Source organism: Manacus candei, unplaced genomic scaffold (genome assembly GCF_025592945.1).
Source record: "Manacus candei isolate 608988 ecotype Guabito, Panama unplaced genomic scaffold, ASM2559294v1 h1tg000049l, whole genome shotgun sequence".
NCBI classification, from domain to species: Eukaryota; Metazoa; Chordata; class Aves; order Passeriformes; family Pipridae; genus Manacus; species Manacus candei.
In genome coordinates, this window is record NW_026138097.1 from 15586066 (window position 1) to 15598744 (window position 12679).

Genomic DNA, 12679 nt, shown 5'->3' on the forward strand with positions numbered 1-12679 from the left:
AAAGGTCTGTCTGACTTGGAGGCCCAGGCAAAAGGAAGGTATGGAACAAAAGGGTGTATTTGCAGCCTTTGAGCAGGGTCCAGGGTTAAGCCTCTCCCTTATAACTATGGCAGCACAAGCACTGCTGGCTTTCAGTCAAGAGAGGTTTATGCCAGGTAGGTCTGATTAGAAGGAGCAGCATGTCCAGAGGGGGAGCAGCACGCAATTTCACTGAGGCCTGGTTGGGAAAGTCCCAGCATCTAAATCAAGATTAATTCTCGAGCACAGAATCCAGTGTATGTATAAACACCCTCCTCCTCCCTCATGTCTCCACGCCTGTGGAAACACAGTGGGGAGGCCAATGAATCCGGGCATTATCAGTCCAGAGAGATCATCTGACAGTATCAAGTTCAGGTTCTGGCTTCATATCCCACATATTATTATAAGTCTCTCCACTTTACCACTAGATGTACCCCCTATACTCTACTGTATTGCACATGGCTATTCCTCATCTCCCTTGTGATTTCTAAGCAGTTTGACATCAAAACCAAGGGGAAAATCCTCACCCATCTGATGCTTATCAAAAGACAAGGGAGCCACACATCCAATCATTCAAATCAAAGACTAAGAATAAAAATCAGTGCTTTCCATCCTTCAACTTATTTAAAATACAGGAGTTTTTCCCTTTCCAACATGAATTACTCAAGTTCCAAAGCTAGTCTGCAAAGAATTGAGCTTGTCAGTCACAATTTAGCTGATATAATTGCTTTAGCTCTTTCACTGTTTTCCTTCTCGAGATCTTTCACTTACATTGCTCCCCTCAAGTAACAGCAATCAAACTCCAAAAAATCAAAAAACACTTTTTCAATAATTTAGAGGGGAAAAAAAAGGCTGTCCTTCAGAACGTGACCAAACATCTCTGTTTTTAAAAAAACAAAGCTTTTAAAAAAAACTTGTTAAAGCTTCAACTTTGTGCCATCATATCAGAACCAACAGAAGTAAAGGATACATCCAAGTTAGATTGAAATTTGTACCATGATGTTCTTCAGGCCTCATGAAATGAAAAATGCCTCAGAGGAAGAGAAAAAGCCTTTAAAACGACACTGGTAACATCTCTTGTCAGAGATGTCTCTGTCATGCCATTTTTGTCACTGTTTTTGTTTCATTCTGCTTAAAAAAATGATACTTCAGCCCAAATTGTCTAGAAATATAGGAAAACAGAGGGAACTCCTCTTTAAATCTTCTGCCTTTTGATTAGAAGTACAGGAAGTAAACCCCAAACAAAGACAAAGTTAAGCAGTAGTATTTTTAGGAGCAATCATTCAATACCCTGCTGCTAACTCCCTCCTTAAGAGTCTCGTGAATATGACTGGAACTTAATTCAAAAGTGTAGTACCATTATACCCTTGGTTAAAGAGTTTAGTCAGTTGTTTGTTTGTTAAAACATGTAGAGAATCTGTATTGACAATGTATTTCCAGTGTTAATTACCAACATCACCCACTTAAGAGAGCAATCCACTCAGCCCTTGCCAGCTGTAATCAGAAAGGAACCAGAAAGATGCAGGTAATTTTGCAAATCAGACATGATCTGTACTTGGACAAGTTTCTGTTTGCCTTCTCTTCTTGGCTTGTTTAATATTTGTATCCTCAAAAAAACCTAAAAATGACCCAAAAAGCCCTCAGACATGCACGCACACTTCACAGCAAGACAAGAGACATTCAAATACCAAAACCCAAACCATATGGGAAACGCCCTCTTACAACTGCAAAGCAATCTCAAAACAAATTTCAAGTACCACCAAATATTCTAGTGGTCACCAGTGTTGAACACTAGCATGGGATAAACAAAATGAAGCTGAACAGCAAGAAGTCTCCACGGCTATGCTATTAAGAAAGCCACTGCAATGCATGCAGTGAAAGGGTAGGGTGGGGCAAAGAGATCCCAGGAAGGATCAGATTGGGAAGCCCTGACTCATTTCAGCTGTCTGCAACCAGACACAGCAGGACATCCCCCAGCTAGTGCTCCCCATGGCATCCAGGCACTGCTATCCTGCCAGCACAGCAGCACGGCTCATTATCGTCATGGAGGTTCCTGTGCTTATTAGCACTGTCTTCCAGGGCTAACATGGTGAGCCTACCCACACAGCAGCATGTGGCAGCACATGGGTGTAGCAGTCCCCTTGGCATCCCCCAGGTATCCAAGGTGCCACACAGATGTGCCTGAAGCATCCCCCCAAGTTTCAAGCAGGCTGCCACATTGTCTGTCTCCCCGTGCAATGAGGTTCTCCCAGCAGATAGCATCATTAGGATGACATGAGTGTTATTATTCAGATCCACCAAGACTAGCTGGGTGTGCTAAGGCTGAAAACGCCACCTGTGATTAAATTCAAATGATGGATTTGAAATCTCTTTTCAGTGCTACCAGGACAGTCTGCAAAGTGAACCAGTGCCACGCAGCTGCCAGTACATGATACCTAAGGATACACACACATGCACACAGAGCATTCTGTATTTTTATCATAGAGAAAAATTTTGCTTTGTTGTGAATAAAAGGCAAGTTGTAAGTATGAGTGAAAGATACTGATCTACAAATCCAAAGGGAGGGGGGGTACCATTTCTGAATAATTATGCTGTATTCACATTAAGCAACTACTTGCCACGAAGACTCAGCAAGTTCAAACAGGCTGAAATTGATACAACTGCATTCCCAGCTTGGCTCAAAGTTACTCCTGTTCCCTAACAGCAACGTTGTCAGAACACCTCAAAGGAAAAATGGGAGACAAATATTTGCCTGATGATGCTGTGACAGGGAAGTGATTCAAACCATGCCTCTAAAGCAAAGCTTCCCAAAGGACAGCAAAAGAAAGCATTTATTTGCAGTTTGCATCAATCCTGGCATAAGGAGGGCAAAAGAGAAGGGAAATGCAGTGTGAGCTTCCCAGTATCACTTCACCAAGCTGTCAGCTCGCAGTCTGCATTAAATTCAGAGCAGACCTAAATTAACTGTAAGGAGACTTCCAAGATGAAGGAAACTTTCACAGAAGACAGTATTAAACCAGATCCTTCTGAGGCCACCGTACTTTCTTGAGCTTGGAGAAAAAAGTTCATTAACAACAATAAAGTTAAGTAAAATTAAGCAGGAATAATATTTTTAGAAGTGTACCAAAATCCTGGCCTGGGACATTCTGAACTGTTTCCTTCAATCTTTTTGGAAATTTCTGGTTTTCAGGTATGTCCTTCAGTTAACACACAGTACAACCTTAATCAATTACTTCAGTACTGATTTTTCAGGAAATTTCATGTTAAAAGAAAACAAGTGTTATTAGATGGTAAGGACAATTAAAGTAATTTTAAAATTTAGTAACAGGGAAAACAAGGAGATAGAAGGAAAGAGAAAATTAGAGAAAGTATATCAGAACAAGGAAAAGGTTTATGCTAAGGAGCAAACACAGTCAAAGAAGTCCTAGGTACATCCTGCCTCTCCCCACAAACCGCACCCCTTTCCTAACCAACCAAACCCAGCTACTTCCCAGAACCAGGCAAAGCCCTCATGCTGTTGGTTCCCTCTCACACTCTGCTGTTGAGCAATCCTGATGGCACACAGCACAGAACAACTTGCTGCGTCACACAGCTCAAGGAAGAAAAAATAGCCAGGCACAGCAATGGTGGGGACGTTGTGCAGATGGAGCTGAATATCTGCCCCCGACACACACACACACACAGACGCACGCACGCAAGGAAGCTGCACGAGATAAGAGAAGCGCATCTTCGTTACAGCAGGGTCTCCGCATCACCCTCATATCAGCAGTCACCAAGTAACTCGAGGGGCAAGGAAGTAAGAGGTTATCACTGCACACACACACACAAGTTGTGCAAACTTTTCCCAGCGCTGAGGACGGCATCCCAGCAAAAGAGGTTTCACGTGCTCAGCCCATTTCCTCTCCTGTTCCTGAACATGTGGTCCTCTTTCCTCACAGCATTCCACACAGAGCAGAGAAGCCTAGGGAAAGGTTTCATGTCTTGTTACATGTCTGTTTAGTTAAGTGTAGGAGTTGGAAACAGAAGTTCCTGCATGACTTGTGCTACTTTACAGGAGTTTGGGAACTTTCACCCTCAAAAGAAATTCATTTCAGTTAAGTCCATGAGCAACTGTCACTTTATTCTCTCTACCCTCTGTTTGAAACTCTCTAAAAAGACAACACACTGAAGTGGCTTGATGTGGGAACAAGCTAGGTCAGCTGCACCATCCACTGCCATTAGCTTGATGGCAAAAATGGGCCCCACAGAAGTTGTACCCCTTCTCTGTTTCAGGATACCTTTTCACGTGAGTCAGCACTGGAGAGCTGACTCTGAGGATTTACCAAAAAAATCACAGAGTGTTTGGTGAACTTCAGCTCAGAGAGCAGCCTGAAGAACTCAGCATATCTATCTATAGATGCCCTCGAGAAACAGAAAGCAGTATTTGCATATTGTCTGCTATTTAGCAGTTGTATAATGGCACTACTACTTTACAGACCTTTGCAATTAAATATATGCTTTGCCTAAGCTTTATGCATCATGGTTCAAAAACCGGAGTGAAAGGGCCTGGCTAAGTCCAAATGGAAAGATCCCCCTCACCATTTTGGGTGTGTTTTCGGTTGTTTTTTTTTTACAGCTGGAGAAGCTTCGCCAAATGCTTACAAGCTACTGTTAAGGAATAGCCTATTTTTAAAAGAGGGAAGAAAAGAAAGAGGAAAAAACTTGTTGACCCTGAGAGGGGGTATATTCTAGTTCAGCTTGCTGGTTTCAGCACGCTGAACTAGAACAGGTTGAGCAGGTTAGATACTGGGGGGAGAAAAGGTAAAGCTGGAAGACATATATTAAAGGTGTAACGGCAGCAACCACAAGTGCAGTTCGTGATAGACTTTTTCCTCATTCTCGTGGGTACTTGGCCCAAGAATCTTTCCAGACAACAAGAGGAACAGAGGGAATATATGTTCATCAGAGAAGCACTGCAAGTATTTCTGATGTGCATACACAACAGGCTGAATAAAGATTACCTTAACATATAAACTCTCTCAGTGAACTTTCTCACCACCAGCATTTTCTACACAGAATCACCCAACTGAAGTACAAGCTATAAGAGAAACCACCAACCAAAATGCGAACCAAACAACATGTTACTTTTTAACCTTGAGAGCTGACATCTCCACAACAATCATGTTAATGTCAGGTTTATGGCAGAGGAACAAAAGCACCTCATCTCCTCAAAAAGATTGCCTGGATTTTCTAGTGCTTGCTAAGTTAAGGCTTGTATTTATTTTGTAGCTCATCAAGGTGAGAAGGGGAGGAAACATCCCTGAGAATACTAGACCTTCAGAGGAGGTGATATTCCTGAAAGGGTACTTATGTAGGAAGATCAAGGTTTTGCACTGCCATGTGCTCTATGGTGAGAGTCTAATCTGTCAAGGGGGTTCTGCTTATTTGAGCTGTAACATGGGTAACAAAGCAGCACTAAGCTACTCTCAATACACTCTGTTATACGGAGATTTATGTTATTGCCCGTGAGGAGGGTGGTATTACTCTGCCATGTCAGACCACCTTCCCCTCGACACAAATCACACCAGAAACCTAAACTACTTGAGAGAAAAGTGTTCCCTTTTTTTGCCTGAAGAAAACAAAAACGTAAGAATCCACAACCTTACAGTGCCCAAGATCAGGCTTTGCTATTGCTTAAAGGCAACACACACAAAATCTAGGACTGAAAAGTACACTGAAGTCTTTCTTATGTTTAGGTAGTGAGGAGCTCTGGAGATGCAAGTATAATGTTCCTCATTGTGTACGCTTCAGTTCTCAAGAACAATGGAGCTAATTAAGGTCTGCATATAAATCTTAACTCTGCACTTCCTTGCTTCGCTTGATTCTAATCAGATCTCAGCATTTGTGTTTTTGTGTTAACTTCCTTTGCTGTTCTTTAATGATAACTGAAGGGGGATACTGTCCAAGACTACAAGTAGCATGTAACATATCCAAAATCATGGCATCTCCTTTTGGCTCTGAGAGCCCAGAGGTACCGTGGCACAAAAGCTCATCCAGAGTCTTTTATCATTGAAGATATCGATGAAGGGATTTTTTTGGAGCATCCTATTCATTAGTCATGTGAATTAAATAGAAGTTTATATAAAGTCTTTACAAAAGATGACCAATCTGCTCAGCAACAGTGAGGAAGACACAGGCTTCTCCCTGGGGACCATTAAAAATTCCTTCCTTTCTTTCTTTAGTTCTTTCTAATTTAATCTTCTTCAAATCATGGGAATCCCAGTAGAATACCAAACATTTACTCTGGATAGTATCTGCTGACAGGAGAGAGACCAAAAAGCTTCCCTCCACCTGTTTCCCCAACCTTACTTACAAAATGTATCAGCAAAAAATGGAACAAACATTTTTTAATTGCAAAGAAAACCAAAACAGCTATCATATATCACCTGCATCCTACAACTACAGTCATCAATTACTAGAAGCAGAAATTAGTCCTTTGTGTTCGTTATCCCTGCTCAAGAATTAGGGCACTTGCGTTTGCTGAAGCTTATCTTTCACTAGCATGCTGACAGTGGTTAAATCATCCCCCACATATAAAGAATGCATTTAAAAGCCTGTAATACAGCCTGCTTCTTAATATTTCAGAGGACTGCATACCAATTGGTACATTGAAATAAAAGCTCCTTAGGAGATGACCAAAGAGACATTTCTATTGTGCAAGACAATAAGGGACAGCCTTTTCACACACGTGAAGTGTCAGTCACTTTCAGCATGGAGAGTTCCTTGGGTATTTGTTTTTAGCTTCAAGATCTTGCATGTAGGTTTTAAAAGCTACGCCAGATTTCCACCCGGTCATCTTTGCAAACCACCAGAAAACAAACCATGTTGTAATAAGGTAGTTCCTCTCCTCTTCTGGAAAAACGAGAGAGATCATCACCACATTTGGCTGTGATCTGCCTCCAAAATTCCCATCTAAAGCAAATGCCAGCCTCCCTGTGCTACACTGCAGAGATCCTATTTGTACTTATAGGCTGGGCATTGTTACTGCACTGCACCCTACAAAGCACACACAACATACTGGAAGCAGGCCAATGCCATAAATAACACGGGAGCGATTCACAGGTGAAATGTAGGGAGAGGATGGATTCAGCCAGCTCTTAAGGACACTTTGCCTACTGGATATTTGCAAAGTCACAGGTGGCTTGCACACATGCCTGCCCTTGAAACACAGGCCCATGTTAAAGCAAGCAGGGAAACCACTAAAGCTTACGCATCTCAACGCCTAAGCCTTTATCAGGATCCAACACTCATCTTCTGACCAGCACATTACAATCTTCCACATGCGTACACTCTTTGTTTGCCAGCAGAGATGGCAGGTTAAAACATCAAAATTCACAGGTTACCCCCCAGCGTGGGCATTTTCTATCTTTCCCAAGAAACTCACTCAGCAACATACACACAACACACAAAAAGTGTTGTTTAAAAAAGATTTAACTCGAACATCAGAATAGTACCATACCTTGATTTAAAAAACCAGCCATTTGGCTCTCCATAGTGAATTAAAAAGAGAAGTTTGGGAAAATTATCTAGTACTGAAAATAAGATTGAGAATGAAAGTTCCTTCTTAATTAAAAGAAGAAATACCTTCTTTGATAGGACCCTTTTTAAGCATGCTTCAAAGCATAGCTTCTGCGATCCAGATCTTCCAATTTGAGTTTCAAAGACTTCTGCATGTGGTTGTTGCATGTGGTGTTTCGCATGTGCCAAAAAAAAAAAATTTCCCAAACTCTGAGACCTGATCCTGACATGGTACATAAACAGCCTACAAGTACCTAAGCAGGATGTAAATAAAAAGCCATTTTGAATAATTTTGTTAGGTATGGTCAAGGAATGGAAAAAGAGAAAGAAGGCAGATACTCGTGATGCTTTGGTTTCACGTGAAACACTTCAGTTAGTTTGCATTACTGCATTTATATGGACAGCCTGGAGAAAACCAGCCATGGACACTGCAGTTTCATTTACCAAACTGGGGAAGCTGTGGCTGAAACACATATATTATCCCTTTACTCTTTTCAGACTTACCACAGAGCCTTTAATAGCTTCCCACTGGAAACTGGCAGGAAGATCATTTCTCGCCTCCTTTTCAGCATTTATATCCTATTAACATTTTCAAGTTGCATGGAGAGCATGTCTCTAGCAGGGAGAAAAATGTGACTTTAAAGTGATAGGCACAGACCATCATAAGTCACAGAAATGGAAAAGGAACTGCTGGCAAAGTCTCCTCCCCCAAAGGAAACACTTGGAGCAAATGGAGGCATCGCCCTTCCCCCTAAAGCCTCATGCATGTTCTACTGGAATGCAATACAGTAAGTCAAGCAAAGTTTTTTTCTCTACCTCAAGATCCCTTGCTAACACTTACAAACCACCACTACAATCCACAGCAGTGGCATAACTCCTCTGTCTGCATTTTGAGGGGATGCAGTGGTGTAGATGGAGTAAGAGACTTGACACCTCCCATTTGGTGTCAGGGTCTGGATCCAAAAGGGCTCCTCAGGGTTGGGACTATTCTCAGATAAACTCCCTAGGGAGCTACTGTGACAGTACAGATTGAAAACCTTTGGAAAGTCTTTAGTAACTACAATCTATTTGATTGGAGACAGTACATATGAAATCCCCAACTCTTCCAGAGCTACAGAAAACTCTTTATATATCCCCCACTCCCCTCCCTATCATTTATGTTCCTGATGGAGATATGAGAATATTCAGCTTTGACTGTGACCAAGAGAAAGCCACAGTGGCTGTGTCTCTACCACAGAAGAGTGAGGATAAGGTATATCCTAAACTACAGATTTTCTTATGGACTGATCATTGCAGCACCATTCCAGTTAGAGGAACTTTGAACTCAAAATTACTATGACCTAACTCCTTCCTTCAAATTCCTAAAAAGCCCTGAGAAAACAACTCCTCCAATCCCCAAATCAGTTCCTGATGCTAGAAGGCTTGCTACTTCCAAGAAGTCTTGCTCTTTCCAATACTGGTCAAAAAGAAATCTTTAAAAAATTCAGCATCATCTCCAGCTCTTCTTCTCCAGAACAATTCTTTATCCTGATACCAGATACCGATGGAGCTCCCCGTTACTGTACCAGACTACATCAACCCTCCCCAAATAGTAGGAGCAAGACTGATATGGGGGAACAGCTCGATGGCACATCTGGAAGAATGAGAAAATCAGCTTTTCACTCTGGACATTGAGCACTCTCCAGAGACCTTTGCTCTCTCCAAATACAACTGTCCTCATAGAAGGCTCAGGCCACTCCTCAACAGATTGGCAGCCTGTAAGAGAGTTTTCTGAGATGGCCTGGGTTCAAGGTTCCCTGTTGAAAATACTAGCCAAGAGTCACCTTGGTCAGAAAAGGAAGCAGTTTTTTTCTGACTAGTGTTGCACAAGAGAACCTTTCCCTCCACTCCTGTCTGCTGTGCCCATTCAACTTGACTTGTTGACAAGGAGCCAAGGAGCACAACAAAAAGAAATTGCACTTCATGTGAGAGGCTCTGACTCATTTACAAATGAAATGCTGCATGTATTGTGGGAGTCAGGAAGGGCAGCATCAGTTTCACAGGTGAAGAGTACATGCAACACCCCAGCACAGCTAGACTAACTCAGAGATGTGCAGAAAACAGCACTCTCACTCCACAAAAAGTCTGGCTACTGCATAAAAGTTTTGCTGTCATCCAAAAGAGCAACAGGTAAGAGTCCTGAGCACTTTAGAGTGTAACAACACTGATAATCATTTTCTAACCTGAAAAAGCAACCGAAACTTGTCTGCTTCCCTCCTCCACTAAGCTGAATGTCTAATGGCCTGGCTGCTCTGAGGTGGAAAAATGGATAAGAAATTTCTTTCTGTGATGGAACAGCAATAAGCACTCCCATGGCACAGTATTTCCCTGGACAAAACCATTCCAATTGAACTTTTTCCCCTAAAAGGTCTTTTAAAAGTCTGGATTTAAAAATAGTATAGACAGCTAAATAAGAGCCAGAACAAGGCAGAGGAGGGGAAAGAGAAGAGAGGATGTACATAGCATGTGCCTACACATTTTTCCCCCATTCAGATACTGGCAGACTAACTTCCCCCTCGCTCCACTCCGGTGAGTTGAACATATTTGGCATAAGTGCAGTAATACTTGAGAGGCTCCTGCATGACCTTCACAAGCTACACTGATTCTTTAGCAGTGCATTCAAAAGTTTCTGCTAAACCTACAACTGCTCTCTCTGACCCCACACTGTGCAATGCCTTGGGGATACCACTATGCTGGCTACCGGGGTACCAGGTTAGAAATCTTTTTTTTTTTTTTTTTTTTTTGCTGGTTTGGGCATGTATCTGTCACTGCTTAGATACTGCACAAAAATAGAGATCAATAAAGGAACTGCACACAAAAGCAGAGGAAGATGGGCTTGAGTTATCTAGCTGGCACAGAAGAACAGACATGGCACCACTACAAGCAAGGCCTGCGGGAGTTACACACAAGGCAGGACCTGGCAAGCAGGTCCTTTCTCCAGAATCCTGAGGCAGAAACAGTTTTGAATGTGATGCAAGTGGCATTCAGCCACAGCACCGACGGTCCACTGGATGTGACGCTACAGCTAAGTTTGAGATGTCTGCAAAAGAAATTTTCTTCACACCATCTTAAGACTAGAAATACCTGTTTCAGAAGGAGGTACTGGTGGGCAAAATGAACATCTTCCTTGTGTGTCACAGTACCAGATAAAAAATTTAATTTCACTTTGAATTTATCCTCATTTGCCTACTTGCACATTCATGCTTTCAGCAACAAGATTCAGTATTACAGTCTGTTATAGCAACAAGAAAAAGTTATTCACTGAAAAAAAACCCGATGGCACAGCCTGCCAACCACAACTCTGCTTTAGCAGAACCAGCTTGTTTCAGTGTGTTCAGGATTTTGCTTATCATGGGTCTGGGGTCACTTGTTGCAGTACTCAGTAACAGGTTTCTGCTGCTGCAGTGAAGGCCTACACGTGGAGTTTTACAGAGCAGACGGGAACCTATCAGATGGAAAGAACTTTTAATATGAAGATTTTCCTTGCATGAACTGAAGTCCTTCTTAGCGCAGTCAGTAAATACAGTACTCCATCCTGATAACTTCAAGCAACATCTTGTTAAGAGAAAAATTTAAAACCAAGCAATCTTCTCATCAGAAGGTTCTGATCTGTACTTACTTATTTTGGACAAGTCACTGAGCCTGGCAATTCTGGCAAGTTTGCTGCAAAAGCACACTAAGAGAAACTCCCAGAAGCAAAGGTGACTGCATCTATCTCTCACAGGCCTGGAGTCAAGTTTCAGGGGAAGCCTCCCTTTCCTGCCTCCAGAAGAGGATGAGGAGATGCCCAGTGAGCAAAAAGCCAAACAAACCGCACAAACAGTCCTTCAGCAAGCAGCCCAGACATAAGTGACTGACCACCCCAGGGCTCCACCACTGGAACTCACCCTTCGATACTGACAGTGGCATCAGCTGCAACTCAGCAGCAGCCCTGCCCTTCTCAGAGCACACAGAGTAATGACCCAGTCTGCCAAACACGTGGCTCACACCACCTCTGGTCAGATGAGTCAGATGTGTGATTTATTCAATGCCCAAGGCCAGTATCTCCTCCCTGTGTTTTTCCCTTCTTATTTTATATCTATCTTTCCAAACCTCCCCAATTCCACTCAACTGCAAGTTAAACAAATACAGAATTACAAAACTGCATTCCCTCCTGTTTCTCCTCTGTTTTCACTACATCTTGAACATGGACAAAATGATACCAGAAAGGGAAGGCTGCAAGCAGCTATTGCTTCCTTTGTGTGACATTATGTTATCTTTCTTATTGTCATCAAAATCATCCCTTTCATTCTACCTATAGCACACTGCTTGGAAAATGATTGGTAATAATCAAGGAAACAAGATCTCTTTTCTTCCCACACAGAACCAGTCTGTAACCATCACTCTTGCCATTTTGCTTATAAGCTATACTCTTTTTCCCTACTTGTCTTGCAGTTTCTTTGTGGGTTGTAAACTCTTTGATATGGGGACTAAAGCTATGTGGGAATCCACAAAGTCTTAATCAGCTCTGAGGTGTTCTACCCATGCAAATAAATGAATGCTGGATGAGAGAGGGGAAGGAACACACATGTGATTTAACGTTTTGTTTCCCCAGTTGACAAGTAGACATATTGCTACATCCCTACAAATAAAACTACATGAAATATGTTCAGAAACTTGGATTATAGAGAATTTGCCAGATCTATAGTGCAATAAGTTGTTTACAGTGCAAACAAGTATTGATGAATGTATTTAAAAACAAGATCAAATATGCCAAAGAGGCATCTTCCTGATGGCACATGGATACCTAAGTACGTAACATCAACACCACCACAGATGTTCTAATACAACGACTTTCATCTACGACTCTGAAGCCGCAAAATTAGAAGCTCCTATACAGCTTGGCTTTATATATTTGCCCCCAGAGAAAAATCCATTTTTCATAATAATAATAATATTACTACTACTAAAAAAAAAAAAAGCTGTAACAACTCTTGATAATACTTAAAGAGAGCTAGAAAACCCCTCTCAGTTCTAACTTCCTTCCTCTACCTAAGCATCCTAGTGTGTACGTGTGCCATGCCAT

General features: G+C 42.0%; 1 protein-coding gene across 6 annotated transcripts in view; it reads right to left on the bottom strand.

The window, feature by feature from the left end:
* Window positions 1-12679, bottom strand: part of RREB1 (ras responsive element binding protein 1) — a 124928-nt gene that overhangs the window by 46832 nt on the left and 65417 nt on the right. The gene's annotated exons all lie outside the window — the stretch shown is intronic.